General features: G+C 42.4%; 1 protein-coding gene across 1 annotated transcript in view; it reads right to left on the bottom strand.

Annotated features, from left to right (window-relative positions):
• ARHGAP24 (Rho GTPase activating protein 24) overlaps nt 1-17,677 on the bottom strand; it is a 1,422,561-nt gene extending 1,404,884 nt beyond the window's left edge. The window contains exon 1 of the mRNA XM_085636556.1: nt 16,870-17,677. The gene's annotated coding sequence lies outside the window, so the exon portion shown is untranslated. The remainder of the gene's footprint in view (nt 1-16,869) is intronic.
• Nucleotides 17,678-22,686: the final 5,009 nt, after the last annotated feature.

The raw sequence follows: 22,686 nt of genomic DNA on the forward strand, positions 1-22,686 counted from the left end.
ACGTACAATGCCTTGGTCTTGAACTCCAAGCAAGACTTATGAGGAGACGTTTAGTGATTCCTTCAAGAAAGAGGTCTAAATGTAAATCTCTTCCGGCTTCTTCAGCGTGGACAGCTTGTGAGGATGTGGGCATGTGCAAGCACCCAGCCAGGGCTCGACAAATCCACTCGCCCGCTCGCATTTGCGAGGGAGAATTGATGAGGACGAGCTATTTTTAGGTCCTACTCGCCCTTTCTGGCGAGTAGGAAGACAAACAGTCACTCATGAATGAGAAGAACCATAGTAACTGACGTATATGTCAATGTAAATGGTAATGGTGTCCTCAGCCAATGATGGAAGCTAAGGGTGCACGCGGGAATGACTGGGAGGTTTGAAAGAAATCATCCAATAGCCAGACTTTCATGTCACCAATATCGTCACGTTGCGACTGAGGCGTGATACTTATAAAATGGCGGATGCATTTGCTTTATCGTTTCTTTCTCATAGACTGTATCCGTGTTGCATTCTTGCCTAAAGTAGGAAGGATTGAGTCAGTGAATTATTCAGACAGACGTAGGTGTTGCTTAATTTCACTAGCACGTAAAGACCACCTTAAATCACAAATATTATATTGAAGAACACGTTTAACTAAGTTTATATTCTCATCAGCTTGGTTCTCTGAGAGATGCACAATTAAGCTGCAAAACAAGCAGGTGCTGTCAGCTGGTACATCAAGCTGAGGAATAATGAAAGCAAATTAACTTAAAAGGGAAAGGATGAAAAATTGGAGCCTCGTGAAAGCATAGACGAATGCCAGAGATGCTGTGGCTTGTATGCCGAGGTAAAAGGATATGCCTGCCTTTGATGTGAAGGTCTGTCGTGTGGTTTAGTCGATGAAGTATCACACCATAGATGACTCACAATAGGAGTGCAGTACATGTAACTTTATATTTTCTTGAATAATAAAGGCTTGAAAATAAATGAGCTCAGCTAAATGTTCTATATGATTTGAGCTTCACTATTCATGCTTATAGCGCCCACAATACCAAAGATTGAGGTCTCTTGGCACTAAAGGTTTGCGTTTATGGGGCAACTGCGGTTGTAGAGTTATGGCACGGCTGGGGGAGCCCCAAAGGTCATCATGTAAGGTCAGTGGGTTGCAGGAGAGACAGTTGTGCAACTCCATCACCACAAGGTGTACTGTCCTATAATCGTGCCATTACCACAGTTTAGGCCACTTGGCAGGGGCCACTGCAAACTGGCTTTTGTGCCACAAATGCCCATTCTGGTGCTAGACCACCAAAGAGGTAGAGTTTAAACCACGCTGGAGCAAACATGACCATTCAAGAGATGCTTAAATTTGTGGTGATTTGCGGGAGTCACCTGTTTCTAGCACTTGGCTAGTTGTGGTGGGAAACACAATATAAGTAATCTGAATAGGTTATTTGTGAACATGCAATTAAAGTTTGGTGTTTTTAATACTGTTGTGTTGCTGGTTTTGGAGGGTTAACAGGGTATGTGACCTTAACCTAAAGAGTGCTCGAACAGTGAATACAATATATATGTGTGGCGTGGTAATTTCCCAATGGGAGATTTTTATTACTGGTTGTGGTGGAATACATTGACACTGACCCTTACCAATATTGCATTGAAAAGGTCCAACTACTAAAAGTGGTTGGTTTCTGTACAACCTCTCATTTGGTTCCAACCGCTTCAGCAGTACAAACTATATCTGTACCATGATGGAGTGGTATACATCTTTTGTTCGCTCGTGTGGTATGGTGGGTAGTGTCATCATGGGGTCGTAATCACTTGAGGGTTCTGTTCTCCAAGTGATTAACCATCCTCCACCAGGAGGGAGACTGTCTGGGTGATGGCAGTAGTGAAAAGTGGTCAAATATATCTCCTCTCCACGAAAACACCTTTTATTGATCACGAGAGGGATACGATTAAAAAGAAAGGGTGGAGGTTGGTTAATCACTTGGAGAACCGAACCCTCAAGTGATTACGACCCCATGATGACACTACCTATCTTACCACACGAGCAGAGAAAATATATTATATACCGCGTACTGTGAAAGTGTGGTTGAGAGCCTCCGATACATATTCTTTGAGACTCTGATCTGTTGACACAAGTGATTAATTCCCCATTAATGATAAGATTGATAATCCAGAAGATAAATGAATCTCTGTTCTATCTCCCCGTTATTTTTCATGAGCATAATGTCTGTAACAAACATTTCGCACCGGATTTATAAATGTGAATGGTTTTGTACACCATAGCGATAGTCTTTGGTGTGATAAGTGTGTGTTACTATAAAATGTAACATAAAACATTAATATGAATGAAGGGGAGGGTTGGTAGTGTGACAAAACAAGAAGCTATGCTTCTTAAAAGTGCAGCAATTAGAGTCTTCAGACTCACTTTGTCCAAGTGGCATCTGCTATGAGTGCAGAGATACAATGGCACTATGGAGTTGAAAGAAATTATTTTTAGGATAACCATGAAAGTTTAAATGTTGGAAAGAGATTTAGGACAAGTGTGATGGTGGTCAAGGGAAGAATAAAAAAAGATAAAGGGCCATATGTAGGTAGCCTAATACCGGTCGGCAACGGCCGATTTTCGGTAAATATCCCGTTACCGACCGGTATTTAGGCTTTTGCTATGTAGGGGGAACATTTCAGGATTCGGTAATTTACCGAATCGGTAAAATCGGTAATTTTACCGATTCGGTAAATACCGAATTCTGAAATGAGATGTAGGTGACACTCAAATGAGTGATGTGTAGGGAAAATAATTCGGTATTTAGCACCAAATATATGTTGGTGCTAAATACCGAATTCATTGCACAAAGCAATATTTTGCTGGACTAACAGTGCCATGTGGCAGACATACATGCCCTTAGGGCATGTATGTGCGCCACATGTGCACACATGCAGGAATCAGGGGTGCAACAGGGTGTCAATGTGACACCCTGCCACCCTTGAATGTGCTCCCCCCATTACCGAATCGGTATTTACCGATTCGGTAATGAGGCATACCTTCCCATTGATTCCTATGGGCCTCCAGGCCCATAGGAATCAATGGGAAGGTATGCCTCATTACCGAATCGGTAAATACCGATTCGGTAATTACCGAATTTCTCCGATTCGGTAATATTTACCGAATGATTACCTATATACGAGTTACCACTTCTTAAATACCGAATCGGTAAAGTTCGGTATTTAAGAAGTGGTAACTTGTATGCTACCTACATATGGCCCATATCCAAATTTGGAGGTGGGTCTTGGAGGTTGCAGAATTTATTACATTGTTCGATTTGTGATCAGAGATGTCCAGTAGGGGTGTTATAAAACCTTCACATTACACTGTTGCTGGACTAACAGTGCCATGTGGCAGACATACATGCCCTTAGGGCATGTATGTGCGCCACATGTGCACACATGCAGGAATCAGGGGTGCAACAGGGTGTCAATGTGACACCCTGCCACCCTTGAATTTGCTCCCCCCATTACCGAATCGGTATTTACCGATTCGGTAATGAGGCATACCTTCCCATTGATTCCTATGGGCCTCCAGGCCCATAGGAATCAATGGGAAGGTATGCCTCATTACCGAATCGGTAAATACCGATTCGGTAATTACCGAATTTCTCCGATTCAGTAATATTTACCGAATGATTACCTATATACGAGTTACCACTTCTTAAATACCGAATCGGTAAAGTTCGGTATTTAAGAAGTGGTAACTTGTATGCTACCTACATATGGCCCATATCCAAATTTGGAGGTGGGTCTTGGAGGTTGCAGAATTTATTACATTGTTCGATTTGTGATCAGAGATGTCCAGTAGGGGTGTTATAAAACCTTCACATTACACTGTTGGCAAAGCCATATATAGGTTTGCACACTAATATGAAAAACTTGTAGAGCAGCATTGGGTTAAGAGGCATGCTGTCCTGACCCCTTTTTTGTACCACATTATGTGGCATGCACAACCTACCTAAATTAGGTAGCACCAGCATATTTTGTGGTTATTTGACTGTTATAGGGTCACCAGTTGGTAAAGTATGCAGGAACTGCCAATAGTGATTTTTATTGTTGTTATGCCTTTGGACGTGCTGTGTCTCAGCTCTACTGGAGAGGTCCACGGTGGAATGTAAAACATTCAGATATTTTCCACTTCAGCACTCTCCCATTAAAGTAATAGACAATTAGTTGAACCCAATGATTTTGAATATATTTCTACTTTATTGATGTTCAAAACAGTTTTACAGCGTATTTCGTCTACCAGTTTTTGGAGATGATTCGGAGGGGATATTAAAATATTTAAATGGGTAAATCATATTACACTTTTGAATATAATATGTTAATTTTGCATCGGAGCGCAATTCACTTTACGAAAAACAAATAGTATGTCTTTCCTCCTAATCAACACATGCATTTAATATGACCACGAATTGAAACTCAGATTACTGTCTTATTCTGACCTTTTTAAAAGTAGCATTTATATGCAGCGTTTAAATGTATTAACATGCAATGTAAAAGTAGATAAAATGTTACTGAATTAACATTTTTTACATCCATATGTTTGTCCAATATGTTTTCCACATAATTTAGTGAGAAGAGTACTTCATTTAGACTTGTTTAAAATCAAATTCGAATAGACTACAGATACTTGAATACATGTAAAAAACAGAAACGTTGGACTGCCAGAAAGTCGGCCTTTGTTAAAAGCAGACTTGTTTAGTAATTGTTGGGCGACTTTGCATGTGTTGCCCCAAGAAATAAAATTTCATAATGAAGCAACATCTTGGCGTACAACAATATGGCACCTCCGAGTAGAGACCCTTTTCTGGACAGACTAAAGTGAGACCCTCAAATACCGTGTTTCAAAAGTCAGAAGATGGCATTTCCATTGTAAGTGACGACCTTAAAATGACCACAAAGCAAAGTATTGAATAGTGGATACTGTGGACAAATGGGCAGTATGCTGGTCCATCCTTACCAAAGCCTAAATATCTGCATATCTTTACTTTGTAAACTAACCACCATGGCCTCTCAGAGATCACTGAGAGTGCTATTAATTACCAATACAATACAATAAATAATAACAAAAACATCTGCGAATCCGACATGTTATCATTATAGCAAATAAAAACAAATTAACATGTAAGATTGATTAATAAATAGGACGGTGTCTGTGTGTGTGTGTGTGTGTGTGTGTGTGTGTGTGAGAGAGAGAGAGAGAGAGTGTGTGTGTGTGTGACAATCGGCAGACCCATCTGATCCATTATTTGAGGGATACTTATTTACTCTAGTCCCCATGGCAGTGTCTACTCACTTTTTCTCTGAAATGGGCATGTGGAACATCCTGCGTGCTGCATTATGGGTATGTAACATGCTCTCACCAGTGGTCAGACTAAGCCTTAAGACTCATGCAGTTCTGGACATCCTGCAAGGCTCACGTTTGTTTGATGGCCTTCACCTGTAGGCAATTTAATATTGAGTATTTTCAAGCAATCTGGAATACGAGCAATCAGTTCACTGACTAATATCTTGCTTCAGACTCATTTCATCCTGGATCACATGATTTCGATACTTATTGATCTGCTAAGGCCTCCTCCACAAGTGTGCATAACAATAAAAAATTCAGGCATCTTAGAATACAGCTCCTCAAACCTTGATTATCATTTAAAAAAAGCCTGTGATGTTAGACAGCCAAAGAACCTAGGGCCTGATTTAGTGTTTGGTGGATGGGTTGCACTATCACAAATATGACGGATACCCCGTAGGGCTTATAATAGGTGCCATAAGTTATAATGCACTTGAAATAAGGCGGAAGGGATAGCCAAACCCTAAACCAGGCTCTTAGGCTTGATACTGTACAGTTAGAAATACAAATTGCTCCAAATAAAAGGCTTAGAAACAACTTTTCCTGCTATGGACCCAAGCCCTGTAATGATACGACCCCCACATAATACCGCCGCCCCCCCCCCCTTTGAACTTTTTCCAGTTTACTTCATTGGATTCATGTATAATGTTGAATTACTGAGCTGTAACTATAATCAGCTTCCCATGCTCTCTGTCCCATATCTGTTTACAGCTCCACACTGAATAGCTCGGCCAAAGCTGTACTTAACAAAGATCCTAAATATCAAGAATTGAATGTTTGTACTGTATTCTATTGCTTTTAACAGTACTTGTTTGTGGACTGGGACGCTTGTGGAGACAAAAGTATATGATGTATGGATGGTATAGAATATAGTGTCCTTTCTTTTTTGTAGCTTCTATTTTGCAAACTCTTTTGTCAGCACTCGCTCCCCAGTGAAAAAGCGAATCTCACCTACTGAATATAAACATGACAGTTGCTTTTAATGGTGGAATAGCAATGGAGTATGTAGAAGAATTTTCAAGATGTCTGCCATGTTTGTAATCAGTTTGCAAGTAGTGAATCAGCACTGTGGGGCGAAAGTGACAAAGTCATCTGAAATATGAATGCTACAGAAAATAAAGCAACTCTTTTTTTCTATGGCATCCATTTTTTCAGATTCTTTTGGCAGTGCTTGCTCCGTGGTGCTAGCAGACTATTTAAATTCCAGTAGCGGCAGAAGGACACACCTCAACAGCGTATAGACATTGTTCGGGCTATTGACTAAAGGAGCAAATCTTGACCAGAGCAATTCAGAAGAAACAATTCTCCTCCTGAGATGTTCCTAACTTTCGCATATTTTCGGAAATGAGCGCAGCAGCAGCGCGTCGTCGGAAGGAGTTTGTTAAGCTCCTCTACTTGTTTAAAGCACAGGGAGCCCAAGCGGCCATTGCTCAACAATCGAAATTACGAGATTTGGTCCAAGGCAAGTTTCATATGTTTACAAGCCCAGGAACTCCTGCAAAAAATTACTAAGGACAAGTAAGGAGACTGGACTGTGCAACATGATGGTCATGGTCATTGGTTCTTATGTGTCTTTTTGCTCTTCCCCTTTTCTCCTGTGTTTCTTTTTCTTTCATCTTCTTTTGGGGCGGGACGGGGTGGTGGGTCACACTAGGGTGCAACAACATGGCACCGGATATAGGGGATTCACCAAGAGGGCAGGCAGGTGGTATGGCGGGCAAGCCCCCATCTGCCAGGAGTAGGAAGGTTCACAGGGAAGTGGTGAGTGATGGGGGAGTAGGGCACGGGGTGGCAGATAATTGAGTAAAAAGTTAGCAGAATTAGAGAAATAATCATATTTGATACTGGTTACAGGAGGTACAATCGCTATAATGGTAGTTTGCTCTTTGATGCAATATGGATCCAAATCTAAGGACGATATTGATAAATGTTAATGGGATCTCTAATAAGAAAAATATGGGTGGTTGATTAGATGACTTACGTCTTTTTCTCCTCAGATCCTGTATCCTCAGGAGACCCACCTGAAAATTAATACTCCAAAACTTCATATACCTAAATATTATTCTAGAGCCTTCTTTGCCTCTGCAAGACTCGCTGTGAGGGGGTTGCCATTTATCTTGCTCAGGGAACTAATTGTGAGATATAGCACGTAACGAGAGACCCACAAGGGAGGTGGATATGTGTTACTGTGCGGGTAAATGGGGCACTGCTTCATTTCGTAAATTACTTGGCTCCAATTAATGATGACCCAGCACCCCTTAAAAAGATTAATGGGCTGGTTAGAGGCAAAGAAGGCCCGATAATCTTAGGAGGTGACTTTAACTTTATTCAGGTTCTGAAAAAGGATACTTCCAATAAAGGGGAAAAACAGTTAAAACCGAGGACAAAAGGGATCTTGTGTTCCATGAAACAGGATTATCTTTTGGTGGACCCATGGCGGGAGCTTCATCCAGAGGACATACAGTTTACCTGTTACTTCCAGCGGTATAAGAGAAGCCTCCCGGATAGATTTTTTAAAAATTCTTTGTTATGTTAATTGTATGAATGCTGAAATTAGAGCCAATTCCTTCTCAGATCATTCTTTGCTTATTATCGAGATCAGAATAGAGGGGATAAGACGGGAGAAATCCAGGTGGCCAATGGATCGGCTCCTCCTCTCGAATCCCTAAATGGGTAGAAGAGATGAAGGAATGGATTAGGGTATTTTTTCAGGAAAATAAGGGTACAGCGACTCTTTTCTCAACATGGGGGGCATTTAAAGCTACAGCAAGACGCCAGATGATAGCCGTTTCGGCATCACAATCAAAGGTGCGGAGGGACCAAATAATTAAATTACAAAATGCCGTAGATGTAGCCTTAATGCAAAGGGATAGTTGCAAGGGAGAATACACACAATTGGAACAGCAACTAATAAGAACGAAACAGGAATTAAGGGAATTTTTTATTATTGAGGAAATAGCCAGCTCAAGGATTTACCAACAGCGAGAATATGAGGAGAGTCAGTTAGTGGGAAAACTCCTTGCCTGGTCAAGCAAAGTCAAACAGGAATCAATGTTAATTTCAGAACTGATGGAGCCTGAAACAGGGGCATTGATTATAGATAAGGAAAAAATTGCACAAGCATTTCTCAGGCATTACCATAAGATCTACGCAACGGAGTTTACGGTATCTAAAGAGGCGATAATCCAATATTTGAGAGACATCGATCTTCCATGTATGACAATGGAACAGGGAGTCGAGGTATATGCTGGAATTACCGCAAATAAAATTAAGGAACCCTTTCTTCAATGTCGTGTGGCAAGGCCTCAGGAAACGTTGACTTACCTATAGAGTTTTATAAGGCATTTTCAGAAGAATTAACACCTTTCTTATCATAGTTATTCAATTTTGTAAGAGTGGGGGGAGAAGTTCCTTCTACTTTTAAGGAGTCAACAATAATAAGTTTTTTTTAAAAAGATAAGTGCCCTAAAAACGTTAATTCATACAGACCAATTAGTTTGCTGAATGTCGACTATAACATTTTTATGAAGATTTGGGCAAATCGTTTCTCTCCTATAGCTCAGAAGATTATTCAAAAAGATCAGACGGGGTTTGTCTCTGGTTGACATATGTCACCTAACACAAGGTTCTTGGTACAAGCGCTTGATTATTTTAATTCAAATAAACGACCTCTTCTTATAATGACGGTCGATGCTGAAAAAGCATTTGACCTAGTTAATTGGGAAACACTTTTCTTAATTCTTACAAAGGTCGGGTTCCCAATTCAATTTACACAAATGCTAACAAATTTGTATCAAGGGGCTCAGGCGCAAGTTATTATAAATTCGCAGATAGCAGGAAGGGTACCTATAAGGCGAGGAACCCGTCAGGGCTGTCCTCTGTCACCTGCTTAATTTGCATTCTTTATAGAACCTCTTGCTGAAAAAATTAGAACTAACTTGCAGATTCAAGCGCCTTTTGAAGGAATGCAAAAACTGAAATTATTCGCTTATAACATTATCCTTTATCTAAAGCCAGAGAAACATAATATCAGGACTTCTTTAACAGAATTTAAGCAGTTTGAAGCTATCTGAGGTTATAAAATTAACCATAATAAAACGGAAATGATATTACTTAATGCTAGTAGTCAAAATTTGCCCGAGTTCTTGCAACAGCAAGCCCAATCTTCATCGCCTATTCGTTATTTAGGGATTCATGTAACAAAGAGTTATGAGGAACTTTTTTAATTGAACTACTTAGCAATGGTCACAAAAATTTGAAACTTATTAGATAGATGGACTCTTTTACCACTCACAATAATTGGTAGAGTAGCCCTTATAAAAATGTCCATCTTGCCATTGCTGTTATTTCTATTTTCAAATGTTCCTATAAAAATTAATACTACATGCTTCAAACAGTTGGATGTAATGATCTGTCAAATTATTTGGAATAAAAAAGTATCAAGAGTAAGATTTTCAGTCCTTCAGCACGATATCAGACAAGGGGGTTTGGCACTTCCAGAATTTCGGACTTACTATCAGGCAACTCTGGTAGGCATAATGGTTAGAATGCTAGATGGTAAGGAATCTCTGGATAGTTTCTTTATGGATAAGAGGCTCTTGGAAGCAGAATCATGTGCCTCATTCTTTATTAAAACAGCTAAATTTCCAAAAAAGACGTGTTACAAGACATTGCAGGGGTTAAGAGCAAGAATACGTTCATTTCACTTCACTAAGGCGAATACTGGGAGCTATGAGTTTTTGAAATTTATGGAGTGCAGAACACTGGGCCGTTTTATTAGAAATAGTCAGATAAGATTCTGGGAAAGTAAAGGCTTCAAGGAGTTAGGTAATTTCTTGGTTGCAGGGAGATGTATAAAATGGCAGGATGTTCAGGCTAGATGAGGAACCAGCTATAATTTGTACTTTTTTAGTTATGTTCAGATTATTCAATTGGTGAAGAAATGTTGTCTTCCATTGAGTGTCTCACACCCTTTGTTGCCAGCTCTCTTTAGAGACCAATTAAGGGGTGTTGGCAACTGGTATAGATTATTGTGGGACCAATGGGGAAATCCTGTGGTAACGAGGTTTCTGGATAAAGTCTCCCTAGAAACTCACTGTACATTCTCAGAATTAGAATGGCAAGAGATCTCATTATACGGCCATAAATTATTAAGAGCTGCTAATTTTAAAAGAATGGCTGTTCTATCCCGTTAGATGTCCTATTATACACAGGCCACCCTACATAAGATGTATCCCGAGGTAGAGGAAAAGTGTTTTCATTGTCAGCAGTCGGGTTGGGGGGCTGACTCCATATCTTTTTTACCTGTCTGTCTTTAACCCAGTTTTGGGAAGAAGTGTTCTCCGCTGTTAATGAAAGTTTACGGAGAGAACTTAAACCAGAACCAGAGATAGCATTATTTAGGTTTATAAGACAAAGATTGAATACCCCAATTCCTAGAGGAGAGAGATCATTTTTTTACGATCTCTGCTTTGGTGGCCCATTCCTTGATCCTTCAGAATTGGTAAACAGCGAAAATTCCAACCTTACTTGATTGGTATAAAAAAATGCATCATACCAAAACCTTTGAGGAACTTTATGCAAAGAGGGTAGGGGCCACTAGGAAATATTTAGCAGTATGGAAAATTATGGACAAAAAAAAAAGAGAAGTAAAAGGTCCAGTGTTTTAGATTAAATGAGGAAAAATTGAGTGCGTTGGGAAAATGTCATTGTTCATGTCTTATGGTTAAAATGTTATTATGGACTGCACTTTATTTTATGCATCTAGAGTGAGTGGGATTAGCTCCCCCTCTCAGGGAAAAGCTGATTTAGCTATTCGATTATGGTAACATTTTATTATGCACTGCACTTTTTCTTATAATATATTTAGATTGTGAGGGATTAAGGTACAATGGTTTTTGCACAGCACTTTACGGCTTATTTTGCACATCGTACCCTCTTTGATAGGTATAAGAGAAGAATCTACAGGAGATGAGTAATGTGGATAAGGGTTTTTAGATATAAACTAAGAGGATAGATTGTATTTTAACTGTTCAAATTAATAACAACAGTTGGTATTATCAATGTTATGTATTATAATTTTTAATTCTGCTCAATAAAAAAAAAAAACAGCATATAGAAATACAGTGACACCAAAATACTCCAGTTGACTTATCCAATCCAAGCTCTGATACACAATGTTGCAAGCTGGCTGAAAATTCTAAGGCAAAATAAGCCAATGGCTGAAAGAGGCTGACCCAAGGCCCTTTTGGTAAATGTAAAATATAATATGTTCGCTATAAATTGTGTAAGAATCAAACACATCAAACGCAAAAAGAAATTGGACAGTATCACCCACGCCAGAGAAATCCAAGAAAATTGATTGACCTTTTCAGGAGATCAAGTCTACGGCACTTACCACCCTTAATGCGTTAGGAAGAACAATGCAGGCACATTTAGTCTACTCTAATGGAAAGGTAACTGTTTGTTGTGCTCGCTGTTAGCTGCCATTGCACACTTCTGTGTCAGATAAAGGACCATAATTAATGGCTCAAGGTGGAGATGCGCTTGTGTGCGCTTCAACGTAGGCGCACCTCAACAGACATCAAAAGACCCGCTCTTTTTTATCATATTTTTTCTATAGCCTGTGAGTATGAGGGTTCAAAGTTCAGACCATCCACTCATTTCATCCCTGCATATAATCATGAAATGGACCGGAAGCAGTGCAGTGATGAGTCAATGTTGCTAGGCAGCCATTAACCTTCAGTTCTCACATCACTCACACGTTTCAACTGATAACTTTCTATCTTCTCATCTTCAGTTACATTTTTCACATCAACTGTTGTTAATCTGGATTTCATTTGGAGTAAAGATGCGAAGTGGTGTGTGGAAGTGGCGAGTCCTGAGCCAGTGGAAATGTATGGCTTCTCATAAAAAGTGCTCAGATCTGCCAATAAAAAAAGTTTGAAAATAATCTGATCAGTTTTTAAAGTGTTTGCCTTCGAATGAATGAAGGGCAAATCTAATTTGAATCTGAATTGTCAAATTATTGTTTGGATAACTCAAACGTCCTATACCTTCATTATTTTTTGTCCCAAACCTAAAGCTATAAATACTTCAGCTATACAAAAGCCATTTAAAATCAAATTCTCGCACAGTTATTGCTTAATCAAAAAAAAAGATTTTCCTCGCATTTCACAAAGCTGTTTAAATATGTAAGTGTGGCTCAACCACGTCAAAAGTAGGGATGGGTGGTAAACTACGCTCCACTGGTGGAGTTTGCAGTGTTTTTCGCACTCTGCATGGAGCGTTGAGCTCTGGGAAAAACTCTGCAAACAGTTGTGTGGACAAGTTTTTCTCGCACGCAGCACGCCAACGTTTAGTTACTGACTACAAGCCAATAAAAATTGAGTACTAGGACGAGTCCTGGTGCGGCTTCTCAATGCTGGTGATCGCAGCAGGCCGCTACCGTTCACTTTGAGAATGTTGCTGCTCGAGTAGCAAATATACTCGAGCAGCAGAAAGAAACATCACCCTCTGGTGCGGTGCATGGTGGCGTTTGTGCTGATTTTACAGCACAGAACTTGCTCCAGGCGCTAAAAATCAGCACGAGCTGCGTGACATGCTGAAATTCTGCCGCTCGCAGAACGCTGCTGAACTTCGCTGAGTTTTTATGTACCTCTGTGGAATTCCGCAGAGTAAAACTCAGCGAGTTCCGCCCACCCCTAGTAAAAAGTTGGTATTGCCTACGAGTGTGGATCTTACACAAACAATGTGTAATTTCCACATTCAGAAGTGTGACCTAAATGAGATGTGGGCGTTCCAGTTCGGTGTCACAGTACTGGTGAGCAAAATGCAATGCAAATGAGGTGAACATCCAAACAATTCATAGACACATAAGGCATGGGTAAAGTGGGCAACTGCCCAGGGCCCGCACCTTCAAAGGGCCTCCCTGGGAAAGTGACATTTCTCTCTAGCTCACTCCTGTGTATTTTTTTGTCTTAACTTCCTGTCGTATAATTCAATTTTGTAAAGCAACATAGTGCGTGAACTAGCAAAGAAGAGTAATAAAGTGCAAAGTTCTTCCAAACAGGGACCCCAAAATATTTTTTGCCCGGGCCCCCAAAATCCTTAAGATCACACTGACATAAATTTTACATTTGTCATCATTTACAATCACTTGCAATTCCTTTCCCACGTGATATGCGCTTCACATCTCACATCTCAATCATCCAGTTGTAAGTAAAGGAGAAGTGTGTGTTGGTGCATCAAGAATCTGGAACTTTTGTGAACTGGCTCCAGGAAAACTTCCTGTGCAATACAGCCTTCTGGCATTCATGTTGGGTGCGCCAACGCAAATCTAATGTATATTTTTTCCCAAGCAGAACCAAATCATCCATTCCTCCCCAAATGACTCGCATCTCATCCGAAAGGGAGGTGCCTCACACTGCGCGGTATGTTGGGAGTCTTGTTTTTAAAAAATGTTTCTGAATGGCTCCAAAACCACAAGCAAACATAGAACGGACGGCAAACTTTCACACGCACTGAGGTTGGTAAACAGCTCAGTGACCTTAAATGGCCTGTCTCGGCCTGCATCCACATGAATGGTACCCTTCACCCAGTGCAGCAACGCAACATGATGCCCACCAGGGCCGGACTGGACGTAGCGGGCACCGGGCAATCCCCCCTGCGCTGCACGGCTGGGGGACGGTTTTCGGGTGGGGGACGGGTTAATTCGGCCCTGTAACAAAACCGGCCGAAAACCGGCCCTGGCATGGGGGGGGGGGGGGGGGAGAGGGGGGGAGAGGGGAGAGGGGGGGGGGGGCGGCCGGCCGAGCACTTTGCCAGGGCCAGTTTTGATTCCCAGTCCGACCCTGATGCCCACCCTCACAAAATGTGGTGAGGGGGCTCTGAGCCCCCCATCTTACACATTGTTTAGGCATGAGGTCGCTGGATGTGGCCCCTGCGTTGCTGGAGTTGTTGAGCCCCGACAAGCCTTTGACTTCCCCTTCGCCGATTGACCTTTAGTGCTACGTCAGAAGTCTGAATTTAAGGGATGCTTCTGCACATCTAGGGTAAGCTTTACACAGTCATGAACTTCTTCAGAGTTGTGGCGGGAAATAGCAAAGAACTGGTTACCCCTGCTCAGGCCTCTCACTCGAGAGCACAAGATCCCGAATTGCTATTTTGTTGTGACGAAACAACAAGCCGGGGTCTTGCGACCTCTGTGGAGAGACCTCCTCGTTCAGAGGAAAATATTTTCTGTCACAGCTCGGCACAAATTCCTGACTGGTTAGTCTAGCATCCCTCAAAGTGAACTGCTGTCACCTCATTGTTAACATGCCCAAAATATTTATGTTTTTAGAGAAAAATGAATGTTCTTAAGATGTGTGAAAAACCTGAACTTGCGACGCCTAACGCATTTCATATGACCGAAGCACATTTCCTGGTGTCTGTGCTGGAGTACTCATCTATTAACGATTTATAAATGCACAAAAGATGTTAAAAATCACATATCAATGGCGCTGTGATGCGACTGATATAATACAAGCAGCCCACTTGTCCTTTTAATATTTCGCTTCAGAATATGCACATGTAATCCGATAGCACCACAAACTAGTCGCGGTTTCTGTTTTGAAGGACGACGCATGCCTTTAGTCACCGAGCAGTGGCACAGTGTTTAACACGTGTGGAATGGGAATGGGCGTCACACAGACTAGACGAGTGCTCACTGCGCATCCGCGGCCCTTCCGAGTGAAATAAAGACGCTGCACACCAGGGTGGGGTTGAGGGGACGGAAAGTTAGTGTTGCTCCCCAGTCACAGTAGAGTAGACAACCCCCATGACCCAGGCAGTGGGGCTTTTTAGGTGAATTCTTAATCGCAAGTACGCAAAGGACCCCTGCACGCCGAGCCCCCCCACCCCCACCTTAAAATAAAAAAAGTTTATTTTTTATATGAGCATTCTAGGGCCTGGTTTTGCTCCGACTGGTGTGTGAGAACGATTCTCCAGGACTATAGGGTCATGTAAGCAGTGCTTTAAATGGGCCGGACCTCTCCGGTACTGAGTACTGGCACTTTTTCATTTTGAGAGGGAGAGTACCGGCACTTCTCAAGCGTGACTTAATAGTTTTAACTGGAGAGTACGTACCACCGACACTTCTCAGAAACAAGCAGGTACTCTGATACAGAGTACCTGCACTTCTGTTTTTTCCATTTGAAGCACTGTTTAAGGGGCGAACTCAGAAAGACAACTCCAATAGCTAACTATACCTGGTGAACGGGGCTAAATTTGATGTGCAGACAGCGTAGGTCATCTGATTTCCTACTGCCCCTGTATGTGAACTAAACCTATGACGTAGCAATCATGCCTACAGCCATGATGCAAGCAAACACACACCCTTCCCTCCCCCTCCATGCCAAGCACCACGGATGAGTAATGAAAGACAGCCATAGTCGGGGTACAGAGGGACCCTCAATCAGGAGCGTAGCCTGGGGGGCGGGGGGGGGGGGTTGCGGTGTTACACCCCCATAATAAATTGATTATTTAATAAACAGTTGGACACAGGAGCTTTCAGTCGGGTGTGGTAAGGTGTCTTTCGGATTTTCACCTGGGATTCTTAATTACTCTCTCGGACAAAAAGCACACACACCTGTCTCAGTTTTATAGGTCTTTAAACATGGTTGACTACAAAATGCTGTTTTTTAAGTATCCCTCAAAATCCCTTTCACTTTCACCTGACCCTCCTTATGCCCCCTCACGCACTGCTTCTCAGATAATAAATAGCATGATATTATGGCATGATTATCGGGAAATGTGAAGCTCCGCCCCCCCCGCCCCTTCCCTCAGTCGTACTGACCAAGCTACGCCCCTGCCCTCAATAGCCCAGTGCTACTGCACCTGCTGCACTGTTGACAGCTACACCCCCGTCTGTGCCTAATGAACGTGCAGCAGATGTGTACTGTTAAAACGGTATGGTTTTATTCATTTATAATTCATCCATGTACAAACAGGTAGTTTATTTGTATTTTTGCTATGGTGCCGTGAAAAATCTTAAATATCGGTAAAATAACACAAAAAGCATTTTGCGTTCTATACGGTTCCCCATTCCCGCCATCCCTGCTCTGTGGTGAAGTTGCGTGGCTCGCGGTGCGACGCGTGAGTCAGCGCTAGACTGGGAACAAACTGCACTGGAAACAACTGCGCGGGTGCGAGTGCGGTGCACGGTGCGTGAGCTCCAGCAGTTCTAAGCCAGAGGGAGCCTAGCAATTACAGTGTGATTGTTGTGCTGCTGAGACGATGGGAGCTATCTTTACCCGGAGCGCTGGCGGGGGGCTCGCGTTTAAAGGAAGCCATGCACTGCGTTCGGGTGTAACCTGACCCCCCACCCCGGGTTCAGGCGGACAGAGCACTCTCTCCGACAGCTGCAGCCAAGGTCCGCAGCCGGGGCGCACTGTCAAAGTCAGTAAACACAGACGGACACCCTGGCAGTGGCACAGACACTCACTCCAGCCTACCTTTCCAGTCGCAGGGCTGCTCCAAAACCGCATAAATCCAAGAAGAAAAACTCCACGGACGAGAGAGAGACCAAGGACCCACACAAAGATGCTGTCTGTCACTCCACACCAGGGCAAAGAGAGGTCAAATCCATAATCTGTCAGCGCCGGACAGCCAATTTCTGAGAGAAATCTCGGCGCAGGAGAGCTCGGCTGTAAAGGCTCTGCAGTAAAAAAGTTAGACCGCTGTCTCCAATGCGCCCGAAGCGCCTAGACGTCCCCTGGGACCTGCTGTTTCCGCGCCGCGGTCCTCGCAATGCAGCGGTCCTAGACTCAGGAGCAGCCACGCAAAGGATAAATAACCCGAGAAGTTCAGTCAGTGCGCTCGCGTATCTGCGTGAGATGCAGCAGCACGGACTGTACAGTGCGGCTACAGGCAGCAGGAAGCGAGCAGGCACAGCGCCTGCTCACACAGAGGCTACGGTGTCACGTTTCACCGGCGGCAGCTGGCGGCTCCAGCCCGCGCCGTGCGAGGCGGCTGAACCGGGCTGAGAGGACCCCTTCATAGCATGACAGCTCACTCCTCAAATATCCAGCGAGTGACACTGCGTGCCGTCAGCTGCGCCAGGCTCCACGCACAGAGGCAGGTGTGGGCGCTGGGGAGGGTGGTCTTCACCGCTAGGCTACCTCACCAGCTTAGTGCCAGGCTCCACGCACAGGGGCACGTGTGGGCGCTGGGGAGGGTGGTCTTCACCGCTAGGCTACCTCACCAGCTTACGTCTGCTGCTGCCCAGCGCTGCAAATACACCACAGTGTCATCTGCTGAAACGCACCAAAACGAGCTCTCCTGAACCTGGGAAGGACAAGTCCACGTGTTTCCGACACTCACCACACAGGTCTCAGCGGCCAGCTTAAAGGTCATTTTCTATACCTAAACCTTCCAAAGGATGAAAGAATGCACCTGATTAGATCGACTGAACACAGTTTGATTAGCGCGAGCAAATATTAAACAGATAGAAAAGCAGTGAGCAGAGCAGGTGGAGGCAGTGACTGACGGTGATGGTGTTAATATGTAAATTGATTTGGGCCTGAAGTTTGAGGTCATGATCTGGCTAGGATTACAGTGGTCTGATGCCATTTAGTTTTACTTTTGCTAGATTCGTGCAACTACTATCAGCTATGTCATCAGCTTGACACATTTAAATTGTTGAGTAAGTAATTTATTTGCTCAATTTATGATCATTTAGGGGCATATGTATCAAGCTAAATTGCGAGCGCAAATGCTGAAATTCGCAGAATTTCGCCGTTTGCGATCGCAACTTAGCGGTGTGCAATGTATGAAACAAAAAACCACTTACAAAATAAGGAATTGCTAAATTTGAGATTCCCTATTTTGCGAATGCATTTAATGAATCGCAAATTGCGATTCCTTAAATGCAATGTAGGAAGCACAGAAAAATTGCGACTTGGCCTTAAGGAATCACAAATTACCACCAACTTCAAGTTGGTGGTAATTTGCGATTTCTTTGAAAAATGCACTTTTGTGCATTTTTCAAAGTGCCATGTGGCGCAGTGTGCCACATGTGCACCCATACATATTTCGGGGGTGCAACAGGGTGTCCTTTCGGCACCCTTGCAACCTTGAAATTGCATTCTCAATTTGCGATTCTCTAATTGGTAATCGCAAATTGAGAATGCGAATGGGAAGGTATTCCTTATTTGCGAATCTCAATTTGCGATTCGCAAAAAAGGTATATGTAGGATTCGCAAATTTTTTAGCAAATCCTACATACATTGCCTTTTACGATTCTCTAATTGCGATTCTTTAAAAATCGCAATTTGAGAATCGCAAATCTTTTTTGATCATATGCCCCCATATCACCAAGTAAAATTATACTTGTAAAAATAATATAGAAACTAATATACAAAAATAAAAATACATTTTACCACATCATTAATATAAAAACAGCTATATTAAAAGGCAATCGCAGTATCTTCCAAAATACTTAATAGCCGTAGGAAGAGTAGTTCTAGTGGGTTGCTAAAATGTTAGTCCTAATACACCAGGCAAAAAGCAGGTACCTTGATATAGAACATACTAGACATTCTGTATTATCAGATTTTAAAATTCGCATGCCTCCTACAGGTCTTGAAATAGACATCAGCTGGCATACCAGGAATATCCATCTTCTTCTAGTCTTTACATATGCAGGGCAGAAAAACATAAAATGTTCTATGGATTCAGGGCAAACTCTAGACACAGGACAGATTGAGGTTAAAATGGGCTGCTTCCATTTGCTTTTACTGAGATTCACAGGCAAATTCCCATACCTAAATTGTAAATAAAGTGCTTGAGCAAATGGCGGTTCTATCTGATCCATAAATGTCTCCAACAAGAAAGTACATTTGATATCCAAGATCCGTTCAGGTAAAGGGCCAAGTGCTAGGGGATTAAGGAGGTAACCCTGGATATTATCCCATAACCTCACTTTAGAAGAGGTACCGTATCTTTAGCATTGGACTTTGGATCCTCCCGTAGATCCCTCAAATCTAGTCTGTACAACCATTGTTTGATCTTCTTAATCCAATCAATTTGCCCTGCCGCTTTGTCTAATAATTGTACTTCGGCAAAGGCTTCTTGACAGGAATCTGGGTCTTGCTTGTCCATAGCCTCACCCAGAACACTAGAGCCTGCAGTGCAGCAATATGGGTAATGCTTCTCAACCCAGATCAAGGCTTACCAGAACCAATGGTGTATTTAATGGGAGGTTTAATATAGATCTTATACATTTACTCTCAACCCGCTCCAAACTCTTCGTCTGTTCCAGACCCAAAAGTTCAGCCCCATACAGAGCATCGCCCAGCCCTCTAGCTCAATAGATTTCAAGTGCGGGAGAAATAGGGCGAAACACAGATCGATTTAGTTTTTTAACAATCGCTGCCTCTACATGTTGCAATGGCATGCCATTTGTTTTAATCCGGGCAGACCATGACAGGCTACTGGACAATCCAACCCCTAATTAATCAAAAACCATAACCTGCTCAAGAGTGTTTGACCCCAGCCTCAGCTTCCCTTTAAAATAACGATAGGGGCTAAAAGTCATACATTTAGTTTTCAGGCAATTGATCTTCAGACCAAGTTTGTCACAAACATTTGCAAACCTATTTAATATGTTCTGCATGCCCATTGGTGTTTTTGAGATCAGCAGCGTGTCATCAGCAAAACGGAGTGCTGGATTTAGTCTGCTAGCTTAGTTGGAGGGGTCACCACCACAATCAAAAAGTGCACTGATTAACCCACTCATATATTAAGTAAATAATGTTGGGGCTAAAACACAGCCTTGGTGGACTCCTCTTAAAACATGAATTTTCTTGGTGAGATCAATCCCTTGCTCCTCATAACTTGTGCGTAATTTTCTTGATGGAAACACACTATAAGTTGCAGCACGCCTGTGGGCATACCACATCCCTCAGAGCAGTCCACAAGTTCTCACAGAATTGAATCCAAAGCCAATTCAAGATCCACAAACATAACATAGAGGTGCCCCTTCCCAATGAAAACAGACTTCCAAACGATCAATAAAAAGCACAACGCCTGTTCCAAGGTGCTTGTTGATGCCCTAAAACCAGCTTGCGAGTGTGACAATATCCTATTTTCCTCAATCCATGTTTGTGTCAAGATTAGTTTGCTAAAAACTTTCTGCGCTGTATCTATCAGGCTGATTGGCCTGTAGTTTATAGGGTCCCCTTCATCCCCTTTCTTGTAAGTTGGGATCATTTCGGCACCATTCCATGTGCTTGGGATTCCCCCCCATTATCAATAGCGTAAAATACTAGATTGAGTATATAGCCCCATATGGACAGCTCTGAACAGTGAAGATCTCCAGGGATTATATCAAGCCCGGGTGCTTTGCCCCTTTTCAGACTACCAATCGCGGTTACAGTTTCCTCCAGATTAAAGCTAACTATAACTATGTTTGGAGGCATATGCTGGACATCCTCCACAGTCCCAAATCCCCCAAAACAGGTGAGTAATCGCAGCATGAATGACTGATATGGCAGGTACCAGAAGATTCTACTCCAATCTGAGTCATGCCGAAAAAAATTGAGGCCTCGAAGTGATGTAAATTCACAAAATTGACTTGGGTACCAGGAGCAGCAACATCACTTATCCCGTGATGACATAAGCACCAGCCCACAAACGTCATCACAGGAAGTTACATTGCATGACCAATGACCCACGTGACGACCCAGCAAGTGATATCACTGAAGTAAAAGTTACTATTAGTTCAAGATTAAGGAAGTAACAAAGTTACTAAAGCAGATAACAGCTTTCTTATATAAATGATGCATACATTAACTTGGGTATTTTCAATATATGCTAAGGACGAATTAATAATTAACAAGGGGCAAAGCCCCTTTATGTCACACCTGATGATCAAATACATGTTGTGCTTCATATAGCTAGTAACAAGTTTATGCCACACCCAATCTCATGTTATCCGGCTCAGCCATCAAATGCAGAGGTGAAGACTCAAATTCCAAAACACTGCCTCATTTGTGTAATTACTGGATTCATATTCTAAGAGCACATAAAATGCCCAGAGCCAATCACTAAATACCCATACAAACTCCTTATATAATAAGGCACAGCACCATATATTCAACAGCATGTTTATCTGCACAGTGCCTTTTCACATGGCCAGATTCGGTTTCTTGTACCCAGAAACCGACTACAAACCTAGCAATAACCTTTTGTGCCCTCAAGGGTCCTCAGATTTCACATTCTAGCCTCATATGCTAGCATCAGCCTCATCTGCACAGATATAGCAACATATTACCAGGCTTAACCTTATGTGTCCAGTTAGAGTCTCATATGGCCATGTACACCCCTAGCCAGAGAGACTCGTGGTTGAAAAGAGCCAGAGGCCCTGATTCACGAAGGTAAACGTACGCTTTAGTGTAAGTTTACTATTTCTTTTCTTTTTTTTTTTTGTTTATTAAATTTTTCCCCCCTTTTTTACAGAGCACATCGTCATGCTAGAAAATAAAATGTACAGAAAACAACATAAAATCAGAAGCCCATGTTAAGATGAAAACAAAACCAATTATACACCAAATTTTGCTAGACAGACAAATATCAGTAATAAGTCAATGTACGCACAATACAATATGAATAAATGAAGTGAAACCGAAAAGAAAAAGAAAAAAAATAAAGAAGTAACTAGACACGTGTTTCCTTTCTTTCCTTCCAATTATTAATAGGCTCCCACATTCGAAGCCCTAATCTTCTTCCCCTTTTACCCTTCCTTGCATATATCCCTTTCTCAAGGTTATAAACAGGAAGCAATCTAGCCAACCATTGATGGAAGGTAGGTGGGGTTTGATTTAGCCATGCCGAAGCGATACAAATTCGCAAAACTGCCATAGCCAGGAACATAAGGTGATATGCTGGATCGTCTGTGCCATTGCCATCTATGCCAAGCAGGATTCTTGATGGTGTGAGAGTAACCTCGATTCCCAGTGATCTCCCTAAGAAAGATTCCATGGCTCTATGGAGTGGCTGCAAGTGTGGACAAGTGGCAAAGACCTGCACTAACTCAGTGTCTAAACTATCACATCGAGGGCAAGTGGTGCCCGGTGTTCCTCCTCACTGCGCAATCCTAGCAGGTGTGTAACATAACAAGTAAATAGTTTTATAGTGCTGGGCCTGAAGTGCGGCCGAGCAAAGAATATTGCGCCCTAATTCTAATGAGAGATGGAAGCACTCGTGTCCTATCCCAAGTAATAGAGGTAGTACTTCCCCAGGAATCTCTTGGGATGCCTTCAAGGCAAGTA

Source organism: Triturus cristatus, chromosome 2_1 (genome assembly GCF_964204655.1).
Source record: "Triturus cristatus chromosome 2_1, aTriCri1.1, whole genome shotgun sequence".
Classification (NCBI taxonomy): domain Eukaryota; kingdom Metazoa; phylum Chordata; class Amphibia; order Caudata; family Salamandridae; genus Triturus; species Triturus cristatus.